At 40.3% G+C, this 17,426-nt stretch overlaps 1 protein-coding gene across 1 annotated transcript in view; it reads right to left on the bottom strand.

Moving 5' to 3' along the window:
* Positions 1-17,426, bottom strand: part of LOC140486432 (calcipressin-1-like) — a 76,828-nt gene that overhangs the window by 15,444 nt on the left and 43,958 nt on the right. The gene's annotated exons all lie outside the window — the stretch shown is intronic.

The raw sequence follows: 17,426 nt of genomic DNA, 5'->3' as shown, positions 1-17,426 counted from the left end.
TGCTCTAGAGATGTGTTACATCATCTGAACAGTTTATTATAGAAAATATCAATCTCTCAGGGATTGAAGGACTGGGGTACCGAGGGCTATGATGGAAAACTTGGGTACCGAGCATTATGACTGAAGATGCGGGAATGCATCATCACTCTTGTTTCACTACTTCGCTGTACATAATAAAAATACCTTTCCAAGTTACCAAGAAGACCAAATAAATACCTTATATATACACCAGGTTTCAAATTTACTAAAAATCAACCAAACAAAAATAAAAATAAATACTCAGTCCTCCAAATATCCCTACAGCACAAAAGAAAAACAAACATTCTCTACAGGAAAAGAGAAAACACATTTGTCTGTAGAGAGAGGTTTTCTGAAATAACACCTTGGCCAATGGCTATTTTTGACAACAAAAGCTTAAAACATTGACAGTAATAGGAATTTATGGTGAAACTCAGGTGGTCTGGAAGCATCTGTGGGAAGAAAGCCAAGTTAATGTTTCGAATCCAGCAACTCTTCACCAGAACACAGCGATTGAGTTCATCACCATTCATCCAATACAGTAGTTGTGTGACTAAAATGCAATGTGTTAATCTGTACAATTAACAAGCAGAAACAGAAATCAAGTGTAAAACTAGAATTAGAAACATTTAAGTTAATCCTGTAAGAGCAATTGTATCAATAGAGATGACAGTTGCTTTTATAGCCCCATTTCCTTTTTCTAAGAGATTCTAATTCCCGTGCACTCTGTTGAAGAGTCACTGGACTCGAAACATTAACTTTGCTTTCTCCCCACAGACAACTGGCAGACCTGCTGAGTTTCATCAGCAATTTCTGTTTTGTTTCAGATTGCCAGCATCCGTAGTTCTTTTAAGCTTAAAATGTATGTTCTGCAGTCAGTCACTCTCATCTACTGACACATGGTTAAGTTACTTCCAGTAAACTATGGTTTCTGATGCCTTACAGACAGCTTGCTCAGAAAAATCTTCTTCAATCACTCTTTCAAAGAATAAATCGGTTTCACCCTGAACTCAACAATAGGCTTTCTGTTTCAAAATGGGGTCAGATCAGCTGGACAGCTTGCTCATAGCAAGCTTTTCTCCCATTCAGCATGTTTTCAGCAGACATTTCTCCGAGTAAGCCAATAAAATGAGAATTCCAAGTCAGTCAGTCACTGTTCAAAACAGTCAATTCAGGGTTCTACTAAAAAAGCAAGCAGCTCTCAGTCATGTGATTTTCAGGATGACTCGAACAAAAAAAAAGTGTCCACAGTGAACTTCACATGACCTATTTTAAAGAAGTAGATATTAGCAAAATACTTTAAATAAATCTATTTTCCAGATCATTCAAATCTTTAGTTCTCTTAGTAATTTTGAATATTTATCATCTCTGTAACAAGAGACAGGCAAAAGGGCAAAACCATGGTGGGACTTGAAAACAAGAAATTAAAAAGGTACCTTACACCCCTATCATCTATACTAAAGTAGAAGAACTACTAATGAAACGTGCCACAAGTAAAGAATTTAGATACGTGGACAGAAGACAATAGCATGATGGGAAGGGGCCAAAAATTAGTCATGTTCTTCTCATTCCATTTTAGGATGCTTTGGTTTAGAATCTTACCTCATAGCAAACCGCTGTCATAGTCATAAGTAGATATCTGGGTTTTTCTTACCTCTACATTTTTCATTGTGGTGTATTTGTTGTTATCAGATGTGCCAAATTGTGATTTACATCTTGCTACCATGTTAAGAAAATTCAAATGTGATTAGAGGTTAAAAAGACACTGAAGCAAATAAGACTGCGTGGTGTACACAAGTCTGTTTAAACTAACTAGTAAAGAATTAGGGCCCAAGACCTCAAGGTACCCAAGGCCGGATCTCAATTAGATGTTTGGAGGCAGCACTTTTTCCAAAATAGCGATTCTGAAAAATGGGGTGCCATCTCATTTGGTGCTATCAATTGGCTGAAGTACTTTGAGTGCAAAATGGACCTATTTGTGGCAAGGGCAAAAGATCTCTTTATACAAAATTTAGTATCTCAAGAACTGTAATCATGACTTTTGTTACCTCATTTATTAATCATCTTGGGGATGGTCAGGCAAGAAATTACAATATTGCTTTTCACTAGTTTGCCTAAATTTCAAAAAGCGATTGTTTTTAGATTAGATTAGATTACTTACAGTGTGGAAACAGGCCCTTCGGCCCAACAAGTCCACACCGCCCCGCCGAAGCGCAACCCACCCATACCCCTACATCTACCCCTTACCTAACACTATGGGCAATTTAGCATGGCCAATTCACCTGACCTGCACATCTTTGGACTGTGGGAGGAAACCGGAGCACCCGGAGGAAACCCACGCAGACACGGGGAGAATGTGCAAACTCCACACAGTCACTCGCCTGAGGCGGGAATTGAACCCGGGTCTCTGGCGCTGTGAGGCAGCAGTGCTAACCACTGTGCCACCGTGCCGCCCACTACTTGTGAAGCTTTCAGATGGCGTGGAAAAAAAAAGTGTGCATATTCTACTGAACATGATTTTACAATTGCATAGGTCAGACTGGATCATTTAGTGGGTTTTTCCTCAGTCTGTTATTCTGCATAAATACTGGATTTTCTCAAAAAAAAACTGACAAGACACAAGGCATGAATAAGCTATTTGCTTAGAACTAAATGGAGTTGAGCAAGAGTTTGCCCTCATGTCAGCCTCTATAGAATACTTAGTTATGAATCAGCAACTAGAACGTGTTGCTGTGAATGGGCAAAGAATAGAAAGTATATTTCATAACATTGTTAATACAGTCAGAAACTTAGCTCATTACAAGCTGCATTCTGAAATTATTCATCACATACTGAGCAATCGAAAAGGAAAATGAGTCTCAGAGTTTGTCTCATTTTTAAACAAACATTACACTAACATAAAATCAAAGTCACCAGGAGTCATGAGTCGTTCAATTAAAACATGTGTAACCTTCATTTCCATTGGATATATCCATTTCACTCTGGACATTTGGTTGCAAAACCAACACAGTTGGTGAACATAAACATTGAGCAATGCAATACATAGTATATGAAATGTACAAAAGCACAGTATTAGTCAATAGCCTTTGTGTGCACGGCACCTTCCTGCTAAGCAATCCCGGGAAGACAAAGCATAAGTCAAATTCAGGATTGTAGCCATCTACAAAAGATACACTTATACCACTGATTCCCACAAATCTGCTGCAGTACAAATCTTTAAAGCTAGCTTGGATGTACAACATTTTTAACCGTCATTTCATGCATCAGTTACAAAGTGTCATGCACATATTCTTAATGGCAATTAAAGATGGGCAATAAATGCTGATTTTGCCAGCAATACTCATGTCTCAAGAACAAATGAAAATAAGTGAAACAAACACACAAAACTAAATTTTTCTTTATCAATATAGGTGCTAAATTGGCATTTGAGACAAAAAGGCAAAATTAAACATTTAAGTCACAATTGTACTTTTATACTATAAAATCATGGCGTTGACACTGCTGGTAAGCTATGCAGTAAAATGGTACTCAACACAGTAAACAGGAAAATACAAGAACCTATAAAAGTGGTGGTATAGGAGATGATGGCAGTCCCCATCACAGACATTTCCTCTTACCAACATACGTCTCTTTTTTCTGCACAGATCCAATTTCATCCAAATGCAGCAATCTATTCAATTTCAGTATCACAGGACAACATATTCTATATTCTAATAAACCTTTGAAAGAAAAGCATTTTCTAACCTCTCCTAAATGTGTAAATGCCATATAGATTACAATTTATAATGTAAATGCAACTATTAAAGGCTCTCAAATAATAATTGATGACTGTGCCACTTGGTCCAGATCTTCTGACCGTTGGTAGATTAAACACTGCTCACTTACTGGCCTGTCCTAGATGTCTTCCTTCACATTGGAATCCAGGGGCCCATCTGCTTTTAGCAGTACTAGTTGCTGTAAACAGACATTTAAAAAAGGTACCAAAGTCACTTTAACAAACTATGGGGAGAGTAGCCAACTATGCAAGGGTTAACAGGTGAGGGGCAGGGTGGCAGCAAAGTGAGTGAGGGTTGAGGATGAGTCAGATTCACTCTGGTCCATAATCCATGGAAGTGGGGAGAGGGAGAAAAAGGAGGAGAAACTGTTGCAGAGTCAGGATGATTTGGTTGCTGTTATTCATTGGGGGTATCAGTCTTATAGTCAGAGTTACAGCAGATGCTAATCCCTCTAGAAAACAAACCTTTCGGGCAATTATGGAGGTAAATAAGTTGAACTCTCCAAGCTCTGACTCCAACTCAGGGATAGGGACTTTCTCAGGAAAATACCGATTAAAAGTTGCAACCTCCCAGGTACTTTCTGCGGAGTCAGTGGCATCAGGACATTCACTTGGTGCCAATGTGCAACTCTGGTCAACACTTCAGCAATAGAAGATCAGGCTGATCTGCCTGTATTGCTCGTGAGACAAAGCTTTTCTCACTGCGCCTCAGTACACGTGACAATAAATTCAATTCAATTCAGGCTGCTGCCTGGGTATCGTAAGAAGGTACTAATATTCAGATTTCAGGCAAGTTGTGAGTCCAAATATAAGAGCAGATGACTTTTGAGGTGCTAATGCTGATAAAAGCAGTTAGAAGAGGATAAGATAGTGAGGAACCAGTGACTCTGAATATCCCAGAGAAAACAGAAAACAAACCCAATACTGTATTACTGTCAGTCTGTGGCAGCAGGAATCACCTTTCACACAAAGGGTAACAGAAATCTAGAACTGTCAGCTGCAAAAAAAAAACTGTAGATGCTGGGTCAAATTAAATTTTCAAAACATCAAGATCACTGGATATTTATTGGGAAAGAGCATCAAGGAATTTGCGTCGAAAGGAAGCTAAATTGAGTTAAGATACAAGTTAATAAAGATTTAATAAACCTCAGAACATGTTTGAGGGTTTGTGTGTCACAATGATGTTCTAACAGGTTATTGCAAGAAAGGACCAAAGGTTGCCCTATATTGAAAAATAGACAAAAAATTTTGACAAATCCATACAATTTAATAACAGATGACCCCAGGTTAAGATGGCCTTTACAATTCAAATCTGTAGCAAGGACGCAGGAAATTACAATTTAAATGTACTCAGAAAAAAAAGAGGAGGGGAGCAGGTTTATGTGGACCAGAAACACAGGCGTGTGTATATAGGCTGAATGGCTTGTTTCTGTTCTTTAAATTCTATATAATTGTCAACATTTCTGTACATCTACTTCTTAGGAACACTCCATGAACAATTCTGAGTTACTACTTTACAAAAGCAAGGAAAAAAAGATCAATTTTGAAACAAGACTCTCAACCAATTAAAAATATATTTTAATATGTTACAACCTCCATTTATCCAATATAGTGGTTGTAAGGTTAAAAAGTCCAATGAGAGTGCATCTGTACCAAAACTGAAGTCAGGTGCAAGACTGGGATTAGTAACATGTACAGCTAATTCTGCAAGAATGGTTAGCATGAAAAGACGACAGTTGCTTTTATGGTCCCAATTTCTTTTCCAAAAGAAAAATTGCAATTGTACATTAGTGACTGCAAGGGGAAGAATCGAATTTCGGCCCAATTTTCATGCACAATCCAGACAATTATATTTCAGATCTAAACATTTGCGAGGAGTGGTCACCTATCAAAGTTACTGTAACTGACAGATAACTGCTTTTCAGGAGGCTGTTATGTTGGTCGCAAATGAGAGAGAGAGGGAGGAAAGGAAGGAAGAGTAACAAATAACTAAACATATCATGAGCACTAACACACAAATTATATTAGTGAACTTTAGTTCTGGCACAGATAGTCTGATAAAGATTGCACAAAGACTAATCTGTTAATATTTGGCTGGCAGCCAACGCAACAACCTATAAATTCCACTCCTTGCCTCAACTGCACTAAAAAAAAGTTTACATTAACGATCATTAAATCCACACATTGAAAATAATGGACACTCAAAAAAAAGAGTGGTAGAAAAATTACACAAAAAAAAGGGTACATTCCACAGATTAGTATTAATTAATAGTCAATAAATGTATTTAAAGCAACTACATTTGTCACATTGTGTAAAGTATTAATTTTTAAAATGACAAATAAAGGGCAACTGGGTGATTTATGGAAAGACTGGCAACATATGATAATGTTGGCCATTCAGATAGAGTCCATTGATAGTCATGCATAACTGAGACAATGGAAAATTTTGAATCCAGTGACAGATGAGAAGGAGCAGGAAATTAGGGCTTCAATTTTTAAACCAGTGAAGTCTCTTTTATTGAAGTCATGCCGAACCTTTTTTTATATGCAGCTGAATATATGCTGGTGTGGTTCCTGGTTTCCCATATCAACCAAAAACAAGAATAAGAGAAATTTCAGAAACCAATCGATGGCAGAACAGCCATGCTTCCCAACATTTGATTCACCTTTCCTACATTTTGTAGCATGCCTATTTATTAAGGAAATTAGATGATTCTATAATATGTTAAACTGGACTCTTATGTTGTCCTTCAGATTGCTGAAAATCTCAACAATGGATTGAACAGCAACACACAAACTAAAAAAGAGAATGTATTAATAATAAGTGGAAGGTAACGGGCAGAGTTAAAACAAGACCCTTGTTTTAGAAAAAAGGAACTTAAAGTTAAAGAACACTAAGTAACCTAATCTAATCTAAACACTTAGAAAAAGAGAACAAAGAAAGTTTCATGACATACCTTGATTTCAAAGGATTTTGAAACATGTCAAGACGAAAACATTATATCCTCTTGAATCCCTATCATCCATATAAGAAGCAAAAAGAGTTGGAATCAAAATTGAGGATAGAATTAATGATCGGAAGCTAGTGAATTCAATGTGGAGTCAGAAGTTGAAATAGAGTCAACAAGCATGGCTCCAATCTCTTGGAGGCTTGTCATCTCAATGCACAATCCTGCTCCAATATTCACTTTTTTGCTTTAGGCCTGCTATAATGTTCCAGTGAAGCCAAATACAAGCTGGAGAAAGAGCACTACTTTAACGCTCAGGCACATTACTAACAATATTCTCTGCCTCTGCACTCACACCCCATCCCAACCCTACCTCCGGTATTTCCATCTTGCTTTTCATTGTTTTGCTATTAGTCAGAGTTCATGTTTATCATGAAGAAGAGTCTCTGAACCCAAAACTCTGCTTTCGCTCCACAGGTGCTGCTGGACATGAGAATTTTCCTGGCAATTTGGTTTCCGATTTCCAACATCCGCATTTCTTGGTTTCTTTTCCTCTCATTTTATTCTGTCAGGAGCTCTGGTTCTATGCTCAACTTCTTCACATTGATTCTTATTCTGTCTTAGATCTTGGACCTCCCTGTACCCTGGCCTGCCATTCTGTTCCACTTGTCCCTCCCCTCTTATCCATGGTGTAAAACTCAATTGTTCCATCTTCCTTCTGCTTTGTAGAGAAGTCATTGGACTCAATGTTCACTCAGTTCCTCTCTCCACAGATGTTGCCAAAACTGAGATTTTCCAGTATTCTCTGCTTTTAGTTTGGTTGTTAAGTGACATTAGGTTGAAAATGTGGATTGGAATTTTTTTAAAAAGGCACTGGAAACCTAATTTTAAGAATTGTAGAATCCCTACAGTGAGGAAATAGGCCCTTCGGCCCAACAAGTCCACACCGACCCTCTGAAGAGTAACCCACCCACACCCATTCTCCCTATCCCTATATTTGCCCATTACTAATGCACCTAACCTACACATCCTTGAACACAATGGGGCAATTCAGTATGGCCAATTCACTTAATCTGCACATCGTTGGACTATGGGAGAAAACCGGAGCACCAGGAGGAAACCCATGCAGACACGGGGAGAATGTGCAAACTCCATATAGACAGTCGCCTGAACTGGAATCAAACCCAGGTCCCAGGCGCTGTGAGGCAGCAATGCTAGCCATTGAGCCACCGTGCCATGAAGGGTCACTGGACCCAAAACATTAACTCTGCTTTCTCTCCACATTTGCTGCCTGACTGCTGAGTTTCTCCAGCAATTTCTGACCTTATTTCCAATTTCCAGCATCCACAGTTCTCAGGATTCTAGTGGAAGCAAAAATCCAAACATTAGTTTTCACAGAGTTCAGTATGGAATCCTGAATACATGCAAACCTGACTTTGAGTTTAAAGTGAATGGCCAAACAGATGAACACCACATCTATTGAAACACAAAATTCATTCAAATACATGCCATCATGCCAAGTCGAATCTTCAAATTAGTTTCATGTAGATTCAAAAATAGAGACATAGCAAAAGAAGGAAATGTAACAGCCTTGGCGAACATTAACCTTCTACCAGTAGTAAGACTGTTCAAGGACCTTCTAGGCATCACTTATTGGAAGCTGCAGGAATGTCACTGCTGACTGCTGAGTTGGTCACAGCACCATAATACCTCTTCTCCGAAAGGCCCATTTCATTGAATACTCATGAAGTACTGGGCAGCAACAATCATTCTGAGACTGGCTGGGAAGGGGTTTCCTACCTACTGGAGGTTGTTGCTTAGAAGCCACCAACTCAACAGCATCACACAGAGATCCATCACCATGGATTCAGGCTCAAGGGAGTGAGGACAGGAGATTTCATAGGTCAGTGGGAAGGAGTATTGAGGGAACGGGTGGCTGCCTTCCCCATGTTTGGTCTCTGTTACATTCTAAGGGCCTAATAATCAGAGATCCCCACTTCCGGAAATCCACAAGCAAGCATGCCAAAGGGTTGCTTTATGGATTTCACACATGGACAGTGAATGGAAAGACACTGCCATCACCGTCTTAGTCAGGACAATGACAGAAGGTGGTGACCCACCACTCTCCCACTTGACTGAATGTTGCCCCTGCCCGGGGGGGGGGGGGGGGGGGGGGGGGGGAAAACGGGACATTTAATCCAGCAGAAGTCTCCTTGAGTACCCAAGTTAGCCTGACATTTCATTGGATTACTGAGGAGTGTAGCATTGTCAAGGCTGAAATCCTTTTGGATCAGATGTTGTCCCCAATATCCTATCCACTACTAACTTTACTAAAACAAATTATCTTGCCATTATCCCATAATTGTTTCTGGAACATGCTTTGTCCAACTTGGATGCAGTGTTTTCTTCCATCACAAGAGTGACTTGACATCTAAAAATATACCTTTAGCTGCAAATTGCCCTGGGAGATCAATGTCATGAAAGTTGCTACATAATACGATCACTTCCTTTTCACAGTGTTTACTTTTTATTCTTCCAAGTTTGTTCAAAACACTAAGCTCCAAGGAGGTTATTAGCTTTGAAGACTACCCAGACACTTTCAAAGTTATCAGCCAAAGTGGAAAGGCCATGTCCCTAGGGCAAGGAAATGCATTTTGTAATGAACAAATATTGTCACAACAGGGGACACTGTTTTGCAAGAACACAGTGTGTTAGCCCCATCTACACTGTGCCTATTGAATACGAATCCATGAATGACCTATACTTACATAGAACGAAAATGTAAAGAATTGTTGTTCTCTTAAACAAGTGTGGTCTCCATTAAAAACAAATCAACTCAGGAGGAATGGTGGAGGGGGGGAGGTGGGGGAGGAATAAAAAAAGAAAAAGTGCACATTTGCAATCACAGGAACAAAACAAATATCCAATCAACAAGCCTCCTTGAATCCTTGGATGTCTTTCAAAGGCATTTGGCCGCAAGTCAATACTGTTTACATAAAGGTTTAAAATAACTCATTTGGGAAGTTATATTTGGAGTTGTGTCTGCAGTCCTGGGCATCCCACATTAAATAGCTTGGTACACTGGAGGGAGTTCTGAGAAAGGGGAACATCTACAAGGTATGGATTACACACTTGTAAGAAAGTACATATTAGCCTGATATGTCACTAGGAAAACAAACGCACAAGAACTGGCAAGTCTCATGTAAGGTTTGAAATTCACTTATTTTCAATTGCCCCTCCAATAGATGCATCACTGTGTAGAATAGTGTCATTAACATCATATTGGATGGAACTGGATGAATATGCCCATATAATTAAATTAAAACAATTAAACAAACAAAGGGAACTCTGATACTAATCATAAACGGTAATAAAAGTCATCCTCAAATGCAATCCACATGCATTTTTATTCTATTCATCCAGGAGATGTGGACATCACTGGCTGAGCCAGCATTTGTCTATGCCAAGCTGCCCTTGATAAGATGGTGATGAGCCACAGTCCAGGGTACCTCGATAATACTAGGAGAAAGTGAGGACTGCAGATCAGAGCTGAAAAGGTGTTGCTGGAAAAGCGCAGCAGGTCAGGCAGCATCCAAGGAGCAGGAGAATCGACGTTTCGGGCATGAGCCCTTCTTCAGGCTCATGCCCGAAATGTCGATTCTCCTGCTCCTTGGATGCTGCCTGACCTGCTGCGCTTTTCCAGCAACACATTTTCAGCTCTACCTCAATAATACTGTCAGGGAGAGAGTTCCAGCATTCTGGCCCAGCTATTTCTTTCAATAAAATGTAAATTTCAGTGAGGGGGAAGTGGAGAGAAAACCTATTTTTAATTTGGAGGTGGGGGGGGGGGGGGGGAACAGCATCGTCAAAATGGAGCGACACAGAGAATATTAAAAGGAAACTAACTTGAGTTAAGGATCATATTTCTCCTTCATTGATGAAGGCAGAGGAAGGAGGCCATTACCTGCCAGTGTTTCTGCACTTCTATTCCCCAATTTGTAGCATTCATATGAATCACAGAATAAAACCCCACAACTAGATTCAACCGAAAAAAAAAAGGACTCTTGGATGTTGTTCCTTTCGAAAATGTACACTGCAATTTCTGACAGCCAAAGGTTACAGCAGTTGTTAAATAAGGACATTTGCTCCTTCGGAATTGGTTAATGGAAGAACATTGTTCAATCAAAAAACTTCCACTAAAACTAATATTCCTACAGATACTACTGATCTGTTTCGGACTATTTAGAGGTAGAGTAAGATGCAATTTAAGAAATTCCAACTGCAGATGAGTCAACATTACAAATGAATTATGATTGAACATGTACAAATACAGTACAGCACATCTTTTGTATGAATTACACATTTTGTAGTTCCATTTAATTAATCTTACAACAAAATGCAAATGTTACAATTTTAGCTTTAAAGGGACTTCTGCTGCAAGAATGCAAATCTGTCCATTAGGAAAACATATAGCGTGGGTATTTAAAAATACATTTTTGTTGTGCCCTGTGTAGAAGTCCACAGGCATGCCTTCATTTTCCCATTAGCAGAAAAAGTGGAGATGAACTTAACACAATGCACTTGTCAGAAAGCAAGTAGGGCAGTTAAAATGAGCTGGTTATTGATCTGATGGAACACCCAAACCGTTGCTGCTTCCACACAGTCAGCTAAAGTGCCTGCCTAAAGATGACATATGTTAAAATGAAACATTTCACCAAAGCTTTTTGTCTTGCACACATCAGGACAGTTTGCAACATTACCAAAATTTGTGCTTTCTGAAAGAAGAATGTTAACTAGTAGAGGTGTGATGCCAAATAACAAGGCCAAAGACTACCTGGGCGGCATGGTGACTCAGTGATTGGCACTGCTACCTCAGCGTCCGGGATATGGGTTTGATTCCAGCCTCTGGTGCCTGTGTGCGTTTTCTTCGGGTGCTGATTTCCTCACACAGTCCAAAGACGTGAAGATTTGGTGGATTGCCTGTGCTAAATTGCCCAGAGTGCGCAGGCTTGGTGAATTAGCTATGGGAAATGCAGAGTTACAGGGAATGGGGTAGGATTCTCAGAGGGGGAGCGTGGACTCGATTGGCTGAATGGCCTGCTTCTACACTTTGGGATTCTATGATGATTCTATGACTCTTATATCAAACAGCAAATCCCTTCAGCCATTAACAACGAGAAATGTACTGATTTTATCCAACTGGCTCAGGCTTACAGGAGCTTACACCATGTCCAATATTTGATGAGATTCAGCAACAAAACAACATTTGCTGGACAATCCCAAGTGCATAAAGAATTACACTGCCAACCCATTAGGATTGTCAGTCAGGCTCATGGTGTGGCACACTCACATATACTGGAAGACCTTGTTCTTTGCAGACAGAAAGTACACACACCTGTACCACACCGATTTCAATTCAATGGCAGCCATTTACTGGTTCATTTCTGAGGTTCATACTTTGATAACAGTCAACCTCCCTGGTTTAAACATTCAACTAAGCCTGCCAGGTAACTGTCAATAGCATTAATGGGTACCGATCTACGGCAATGCCTCTTCCAGCATTCACTTGCTAACCAATCTGCACCAAACTGTTTTTCCCGTTGAATTAATATTCTTGTGAAATGTCCTGATGAATGCAAGATGACAAGATTCAACAAAACGTCTTTTTTTCAGCAATACTCAAACAACTAGGATGCATGTTAGCTGCAGGCCAAAAATGGCATCAGGCCTCAAAAGTAATTTTTACATTGTGCCCAAGTGTTGAAGTCTTCTGATTCTATGTACTATGTTCTTAACTAGAGGTGCTACATATGACAGACAATCTGTTCTGTGCCATTGTCCGAGACAGGTTTGAACATGGTTAAGCTCACTTACTCAGAATTTGCTCAATCCTTGCTCCCATGTGGAGATATAATTGATGTTCAGGGTAAAATATCACAGAATTTCATAAATAAGTGACAGACCCAAGTTTAATGCACCTAATTCTCCTTCAGTTTTCACAATTACATGCTAATGTCTCTGCTCAGAAGCATCTTTGCCTACAATTAGCTTAATCCCAGGTTAAAACTGTACACAGTTGGAGCTGGTTAGAGACAAAAGAAATGCAGATGCTGGGATTTAAAAAGTAGACAGATAGGAGGCTGGAAGAACATAGCAAGCTAGGCAGCATCAGGAGGTCAGGTGGTGGAGAAGTCGACATTTCAGGTGTAACCCTTTTTCAGGAATGGCAGGGGTGGGGGGAGTGGGGGTGGGGTTTGCTGCTGCCAAAACGTGAGGGGAGTGGCAAGAATGGTGAGGTCTTGATAGGTGAATTCAGGAGGTGGGTACAACCTCGTTGATTGATGGGAAGAATGAATCCGATTGGTATCTGGAATGGAAGGGTCAGTTGGACAGAATGAAGGGAGGAGGGGCTGGAAAGTTACTTGAAATCCAGGCCGTAGGTTGCCCAAGTGGAAGATGAGGTGTTGTTCCTCCAATTTGTGGTCTCACTGTAGCAATGGAGGAGGCCAAGGATGGTCGTGTCAGAGTAGGAGTGGGAAGGGGAGCTGAAATGGGTGGTGCCCAGGAAGTCAGACTTGCCCTTACTGGTCCAGCTGAGATGATCGGCAAAAAGTTTACATTTGATCTCCCCAGTGTAGAGAAGACCACAGAGGTAGCATCTGATGCTGTAAAGCACACTAGGCTGGAGGAGAGGCAGGTGAACCTTTGTTTCACCTGAAAGGACTGTTTGGGGCCCTGAATGGAGGTGAGGGGGGTGGTTTTGCATCTTCTACAGCTGCAGGGGAAGGTACTGGGTGATTCAGTGGGGGTTGGTGACGTGAACCAAGGACGGTTGAAGGGAACGGTCCTTGCAGAAGGCAGAGCGGGGTGGGGAGGGTAAGATGTTCTTGGTGGTGGGATATAGTTGGAGTTGGTGTTGGTAGAAATATTTTGAGGATGATACGGTGCAAGCATAGACTAGTGGGGTGGAATGTGAGGACAAGGGAAACCCTGTCTTTATTAGGTTTTGGGGGAGGGGTTTAGAGCAGTGGAGTGGGGAATGGAGGAGGTGCGGTGGAGGGCTGTCTTGATGAAGAGGGGTAAAGCACATTATTTAAAATAATTTGAGATCTGGGATGCTTGGGAGTGGAACATCTTCCTGTCTGAGCAAATGCGACGGAAATGGAGGAATTAGGAAAGCGGATGAAGTCTTTGCAGGATACAGTGTAGGAAGTGTAATCCAGGTAGTTACAGGAGGCTATGGGTTTGTAGTAAACGTCAGTCTGTAAACTGTTGCCGGAGATGGAAACAGGGAGGTCAAGAAAGGGCAGTATGCTTGCTTCAAATTACAAATAGTTTTTCAGGTATAGCATGTAACAGTTTCATTTTTGCTTTCTTTCTTGTTATGTTTTGAGCCTTCATAAAAATATTAGAGGACCTGCACTGTATCGTCAGCTCTGTTAAAAAATAAACAATGCATCACATTAAAAACTAAAATAATGTTTCAGTTGACAAACTTGTAAACATCTTATGCCTAAAATGATGAGCAAAACAAGTTGAAACTTTAAATGTTCACACTTTAATGTATGGTGCAGGTTTGGTGCCAAGAGTTTGCTCTGATTTAACACTCAGTTTTATACTTGTGCACATCCTAATGAGATTTTCTCAAATGATGACCGAATCTCCTGCCAGACAACGTGGGTGTGGTAAAGGGTCTAATTTCCAGTTTAAGCTTCCGGAGGAAATTCTAGGTTAAGCTAAACATTCATGTCCCTGAGCAGTTTTCCAGTCTCATCAGAGTAGCTTAGTAATTTTCTTTTGCAACTTTATGAATGTGTAACTCTTTAGGCAGCTCATTTTTTTTTAGGGTCAAGAAAACAAAAAGATTGCATTAAGTATCCTGTCTTCCAAAATAGTTTTCCTGCACCACCCTGTGGGGTGAAAGAATCTGTTGAAAAATAATTGATTTATACACATTATTGAAGAGTCAGTTTCTACCTTCAAGGGCAACCTGAAAATGTCCTCATCAATGGTGGGCTTGCCAGTGACATCCATAGTCCATAAAATAGTCAACTGGAACCATTGCCAAGTTCCATGAAACTGGATCTTGAACAACAAGATAACTACTGGATTTACTGTTCTCATTCATTTGTACTTGGAATCAAAGAACATAAAAACTAGAAACAGGAGGTGGCTACTTGGTCCCTCTAGTCTATCCCACCATTCAGGAAGATCATGACTGATCAAATTGTAACCTCAACTCCAATTTCCCTGGCTACACGCCAAAACTCCCCAATCCCTGGTCTCAGTCAAAAATTGTTCAAACTCAGGAGGAAACATTCATTGACCCAGTCTCCCACTGCTGTAAGTGCCTTGGTGTGCAATCTAGGAGGCCATTAAACACACATTACTGGAACCACCCCTTTCTCCAAATTAAATAGGAGCGCCCTTATTCTGAAACACTGCATCCTGGTTCTGGATTTACTGTTGAAAACTACTGTTGAAAATTGAGGAGAAACACACATATTTGTGCTACATGTCATGCTTCACAAAACACAAGTTATTTCTGAAATGTAGTGACTGTTAGGTTGGGGTGGGGGTGTTTAGTTCAGATAGCTCAGTTGGCTGGATAGCTAGTTTGTGAAGCACACCAATGCCATCATGGGTTCATCTCCCGTGATGACAGAGGTTACCATGAAGGTCCTACCTTCTCAACCTTGCCCCTCACCAGAGGTATGAGTAACCTCAGGTTTAACCATCACCAGTCATCACAGCAGCCCCACGCCAACTTTATTTTTACCTATAGTAGGTGGGGGGTGGGGGGGATACTAAAAATAAGCCATTTATACAGAAGAAATTAACATTTAAATTGTCTCAGACAGAGGAAACTGACAGTCTTCTTCCAACAGCTACAACTCAGTTTTATAATACTATTTTTGTATAAATTAAAATGTTCCCTGAGCAACCTCAACAACTTGTGGTAAAGTCAAACCCAATGTGGCACTAACCCACTGAATGAGGAGGCCTGTTGCCACTTGAGACCAGACAGCAGTTGTCAGTCAGGAACACATTAGAGATTATTTCTTGAGAGCTAGATTCAGTCATTCCTGATGAAAGACTTTTGCCGAAACGTCAATTTTCCTGCTCCTCAGATGCTGCCCGACCCGCTGTGTTTTTCCAGCACCACTCTAATCTCCAGTGTCTGCAATACCCACTTCTGCCTATCACTACCAACCTAAGGGACAATAAAAGGCCTCAAATCATCAAGTGGAGGTTTCTGGATAACTGATAGGAAGATGGGAACAGGAGAAAAGAGCATAAATGTTTATTTCTGTTGCAGTTTCTGTTATGTAGGTGTGATGAAAAGTGCTGGGAAAAAAAAATCTTTTGTTTACACTATTAGTGCCTTGCCAATTTTCCTGCATTTATCCATAAATAAGGATGGATACATGATCTTCACTTGCATATGTAACAAAGCACAGAAGTAATTCCACACCTTCTGAGGTAACAGGAAAATGTAACAGTCACATGAAATGCTTTACAGTGAACAATTTGCTATAATGCAGGGTTAATTGTTCAACCCAGGGCTATACTAATCTTTCCATGGGAGATTAAGCATGGGACAATAAATGCTGGTCTTGCCAGAAATGCTCACATTTCAAGAAAAATAAAAAGAAAGGCAGAGAACAAAGGTTTGACTTTTGAATAAGAAACAGCTCTGTTTACTCACAAACTTTTAGGAGTGTACCCGACAAAAACATCATAGGGAAAGGAGGTTAACTGTTTGCTACAAAGAATAATCACTTGTGCATGCTGCTTGAGAAGTGTTTGCATTTATGGTTTCTATACAGTAACTGTGAAGGCTCAGAAAGTGACAGGAAATGTGACAGAAATGTTTAGTGTCCAGTAGATACTGTGCCATCAGTAGTTCTGAAATGGATACTTTTACAGTTAAAATACACTTAAAATTACAATTTAAGGCAGATAATATTGCTACCTTAAAATCAGCCACATTTTGCAACGTTGTTGAGTCATATGGGGAACTTGGAACATGGTGATGGGCCGTGGAGGTTGGAGAGAAACAAAAAAAAAGGAAGGAAAAATTTGCAAAACAAAACTATTCAAAGATTCAAATCTCAATAGCTAAACACGTGAACGTAAGAAATAGGTATGAAGTGGAAGTGCCAGTGTTGGACTGCAGTGGATAAAGTTAAACATCACACAATACCAGGTTATTGTCCACTAGGTTTAACTGGAAGCACAAGCGTTGAGAGTGTTGCCCCTTCGTCAGGTAGCTAGTGGAATAATAAGAAATAGGAGCAGGCGATCTGGCCAGATCACCAACCCAAGTCTTCTCTAACAGGTCTTTGGAAAATGTTACCAAAGAAATACTAATTGCCTTTCAAGATATCTGCCCTGTTGATCCTGCTCCACTATTCAACAGATCATGGCTGACCTTTTTTGCGGACTCAGCTCCACTTACCCACCTGCTTACCATAACCCTTAATTACTGTTCATATAGCTGTCTTTGCCTTAAAAACATTCAACAAGGTAGCCTCAATTGCTTCACTGGGCAGGGAATTCCACAGATTCACAACCCTTTAGGTAAAGAAGCCCCTCCTCAACTTAGTCCTAAATCTGCTCCCCCTTATTTTGAGACTATGCCTCCTGAGTTCTAGTTTCACCTGCCAGTGGAAACAATTACC

Source organism: Chiloscyllium punctatum, chromosome 15 (assembly GCF_047496795.1).
Source record: "Chiloscyllium punctatum isolate Juve2018m chromosome 15, sChiPun1.3, whole genome shotgun sequence".
NCBI lineage: Eukaryota > Metazoa > Chordata > Chondrichthyes > Orectolobiformes > Hemiscylliidae > Chiloscyllium > Chiloscyllium punctatum.
The sequence above is the reverse complement of the archived record's forward strand: the minus strand, read 5'-3'. Positions and strand labels throughout refer to the sequence as shown.